Below are 5,029 nucleotides of genomic sequence, written 5' to 3'. Positions count from 1 at the left end.
CAAATTACATTGCATCAAAATAAAAACTTTCATGCTGCATTGTTATTATCACTGTTTGTGCACCAATGAGTCAACACTAACTCATAGTGACCCTATACGAACGGCCTCAAAAGGTTCAGTGGAGTCCTGGCCTGGCGCTGTACAATAAACAAGACCTGGATAGTGAACTGAAAGGTCAGCGGTTTAAATCCACCAGCTGCTCCTCAAAAAGAACCGACTCAAATGCACTTAGCAACAACAACAATCTTTACAGGAGCAGATGGACAGGTATTTTCAGTGGGTTTGAACTAGCAACCTTTCAGTTCGCATCTGAGTGCTTAACCACTGCACTACCACAGTTCCTTATGCTGCACTAGGCATTATTAATAAAATAAAAGCTTAGCCACAAATTGGGACAAAACATTTGCAAATGAGATTTGAAAAAGGACTGGTGTCCACTATATTATAAAGAACTATTGCAACTCAAAAATAAGAGAGTAGCCAAGTTTGAATAAAGGGGAAAAGAAGATATACAAGTGTCCACATGAAAAGATGATGTTCAGCATCACTGATCATTAGGGAAATGCACATTGTTGTTGTTGTTAGGTGCCATCGAGTCGGCACTGACTCTTATCGACCCTATGCACAACAGAATGAAACACTGTCTGGTCCTGGGCCAACCTCACAATTGTTGCCATGCTTGAACCCATTGATGCTGCCACTTGGCCAATCCGTCTCGCTGGGGATCTTCCTCTTTTTATTTGACCCTCTACCTTACCAAACATGATCTCCTTCTCCAGTGACTGGTCCCTCCTGACAATATGTCTGAAGTATGAGAGACCAAGTTTGGCCATCCTGGCCTCCAAGGAGCACTCTGGCTGCACTTCTTCCAACACAGATCTGTTAGTTCTTTTGACAGCCCATGGCACTTTCAATATTCTTCAATACCTTAACTCACAGGCATCAATTCTTCTACGGTCTTCCTTATTTACTGTCCAGCTTTCACATGTGTATGAGGTTACTGAAAATACAACAGTTTGGGCCAGGCACATCTTAGTCTTCAAACTGATATATTTGCTCTTCAACACTTTAAAAAAGTCTTGTGCAGCAGATTTGCCTAATACAATATGTCATCTGATTTCTTGACGGCTGCTTCCGGGAGTGTTGATAGTTGATCCAAGAAGAATGAAGTCCTTGACAACTTCAATCTTTTCTCTGTTGATAAGAACGTTATTTACTGGTCCAGTGGTGACGAATTTTGTTTTCTTCACATTAAGATGTAATCCATACCAAAAGCTGTGTTCTTTGATCTTCAACAGTAAGTGTTTTAAGTCCTCTTCACTTTCAGCAAGCAAGGATGTATCATCTGCATATCACAGGTTATTAATGAGTCTTCCTCCAATCCTGATGCCATGGTTTTCTTCATAGAACACAGCTTCTCAGATTATTTGCTCAGCAGTGACACTAAGATACCACTTTACCCCTCCTAAAACAGTTATAATCGAACTGACAGACAATAACAACTGGTGAGGAAGATGCAGAGAAATGGAGACCACCCTGCAATCTGCCTAAAACCAGAAATTAAGTATGCACTGTGCAAACCAGTCTGAAAGCTCTTAAAATGTTAAGCAAATTTACCAGAACCCAGAAATTCCATTCCCTGTAATCTACTCAAGAGAAATAAAAACACATGTCTGCACAAAGATTTACATATAAATACTTTCATCATAATGATTTACAATAGCTAACCTCTGAAAAGACTCTAAATACCCAACAACTGAAAAAACAAAACGTGGTGTAACTATACATGGAATATAACACACAAATAAAATCTAAAAACTACTGATACAAGCTACAATATGCGTGAACTTCAAAAGCATTACACTACATGGGAGAAGCCTGAAGCCAAATGCCACAAAGTGAAATTTATATGAAGTACCCACAAAAAAGGAGCTCTGGTAGCGTAGTGGTTACGAATCGGGCTGCGAACCGCAAGGTCAGCAGTTCAAAACTACCAGCTGCTCCGTGGGAAAAAGATGAGGATTTCTGCTCCCGTAAAGATTTACAGCCTCGGAAACCCTGTACAGGGTCACTATGGGTCGGAACTGACTCGACAGCAGTTAACAACAACAACAATGTAAAAAAGTTGTAAGTAACTAAGGCAGTATATTAGAGAAAAATATTGGGCAGAACAGAGATCCCAGAAAGAGACCTCCACTTGATAGAAACTTATCTACTTGAGGGAATGATAGCCTTTGCAATTAAATGATGCTGAAAGACAGGAATCTGCATGGGAAAGATCTGAAAAATATAGATTATTTAAAACTCAGTGTTAATTCTTCCTCTCTCCCTATTGTTGCTGTTGTTAAGTGCTGTAGAGTCAGTTCCGACCCATAGCGACCCTGTACAGGGTTTCAAGGAGTAGCTGATGAACTTGAACTGCCGATCTTGCAGTTCACACGGCTTTAGCAGTCTGGCGCATTAATTCACAGCGCCACACCAGGACTCCCTCTCCCTATAGCCATACTTTTTCTTTTTTTTCATGTAATTTAGGAATTTCTCCCACATTGAGTGTACAAAAGATGGGTTGCACTTCCCTATTCCTTGACTTAGGACTTGGCCATGTGACTTACTTTGGCCAATGGGTTTTAATAGATGTGAAGCTAACAGGGCCATTCCCTCTTGGGCTTCTGCCAATGTCGTGAGAACATGCCCCAGTCAGCCCACTCGTCCCAGGAGAAGAATGGGACAAACATAGCATAGAACTGTCCCGGCAAACCTGCCATGTGAAGCAGAACCAACCCAGTAAGGCTAACCTAAAGCTGCCAACTCTGAGCCAATCTGAAGATGCATGAAAAATAAATGCTTATGGTTGTATGCTCTGAGAACTTTGTACTTGGTTTGTTAAGAAGCATCACTTACTATAGCAGCAATTAACTGATAAAATTTCCAGTGGCTTAAAATACAAGTGTAAAGAGAAAAACTTTAAAACATATATTCAACTACTTCATGACCTCATAATAGGGAAAGGTTTCTTAAGTAAAACATGGAAATAACCATAAAGTATAAGGTTATCAAAACAGTAATTCTATTCAATGAGTCACCTCAAAACTCTGAAAATACAACCCACAAAATGGGAGAACACCTGCTATACATGCCTTACAAAGGAGTCTATTGTTGTTAAGTACTACTGAGTTGATTTCGACTCCAAGGTGCAGTTGGTGAGTTTGAACCACCTGCCTTGTGGTTCAAACTGACCTTACAGTCCTGCACTTATTCTATAGTGACACACCAGGATTCCAAAGGATTATATTAAGAATATATAATATCAGTTTAGAAAGAACAATCAACCCAATAGCAACATGCGCAAAAGACATCAACAGGCATTTCACCAAAGACAAAACTCAAAAGACAAAAACAGGGAAGATGCTGAACTTCATGCAAATAAAGCTACAAGACATCATTACTTTTACATCCACTAAATAGTAAAGGGGAGCACAGTGGCTCCAAAGGATAAGCCTTGGACTGCTAACCACAAACTTGTCAGTTCGAGCCCAACAGCGGCTCTGCGAAACAAAGATGACATTGCTACTCCCACAAAAGATTTAAAGCCTTGGAAACCCTATACTGGATTGTTATGAGTCGAAACCAACTTAACAACAACAATGCTTAATAACAACAACAAAATTGATAAAAAGCAGTCCTGGTAGCCCAGTGGATTATGAGTGGGGCTGCTAACCACAAGGTCATCAGTTTGACTCTACCAGTGGCTCCTGGGGAGAAAGATGAGGCTTTCTGCTCCTATAAAGATTAACAGCCTCGGAAATCCTACACAGGGTTGCCATGAATCTGAATTAACTCAACCGCACCCAACACTACCACAATTGGTAAAGGGATTTAAACTCTCAATAGTACAACACATTGGCAAGTGTGAGCAACAGAAATTCACAGTTACAGAGAGTACACTTTAGGAAAAGACTAATATTATCTTAAATTTTAAGATGACACAATTCTACAGCTTGGAAAACTTTCTCACATTTACACCAGGAGACACGCATGTATTTAGAATAACAAGAATAAGAAAAACTGAAAATAACTTATATGTCAATCAATCAATAGTTGAATGACTAAATAAACTGTGCCAGTTTCAAAGCAGAATTTTATACAGAGTAAAAATGAATCAGAGACAGTGCACGTGTCTACAGGAATGACACACAAACACGCTATTGAACAGCATGCTTGAAGTATGATTTTAAATATACATAGACAGTTTAAATAAAACCTACACACAAGTAAAACTACATATACTGTTTAGTTAAGTCAAAGGCATTTAGTAAATCTAGAAAAAAATACACAAGAAAAGAATAAGCACATAAAAGATCAATAAACCCAGACAGGGAGAAAAACCAATGAAGACCTACAAGAGGTTTCTCATTCTTGGGTTGCACAGGTGTTAATCTCATTATGGATGTATCCTAACTTATGTATGTTTATGTATATGTATCTTAGTAGGGGGCAGGGAGAAAAGCACTTCTATATGAGGAAATGAACAGTTCAACTGAAGTTGCCAAAGCCTCGAGATGTTTCAGAGAAAAAAATAATCATGCGAAGTTCTAGTTTTACCTCGTTGTGTCTATTGTAATTACAATGATGTCTTCTTTTCAGTATCCAAAACCTATTATTTAAAATAACAAAAATTATTCTTAGATACTAGGTACACAACACTCTTAAAATCTTCTAATGATTCCAGTAACATTCATCCTAACAATCATCTAATAACATTTACTACTACAAAAGGAACTAAAGAATAAATTTTATATGTATCACTTTTCTACATATATTTCATATTAGTAAATGAATAAATATCTGGTGCAATGAATAACCTTTCCCATTTTAAACTTTAAAATATCTAGCAATAAACACCTTTTGACTTTCTGATATTTGTGTTTGTTCATCTGCCACAAAGAGATTAGGGTTGGTTTTTTTTTTTTTTTAATTAAATGTTTTTATTTTGCATTGAGTGAAAGTTTACAGGGCACATCATCAGTTT

This window comes from Chrysochloris asiatica, unplaced genomic scaffold (assembly GCF_000296735.1).
Source record: "Chrysochloris asiatica unplaced genomic scaffold, ChrAsi1.0 scaffold00380, whole genome shotgun sequence".
In the NCBI taxonomy this organism is placed as follows: Eukaryota; Metazoa; Chordata; class Mammalia; order Afrosoricida; family Chrysochloridae; genus Chrysochloris; species Chrysochloris asiatica.
Note: the sequence above shows the minus strand (reverse complement) of the source record.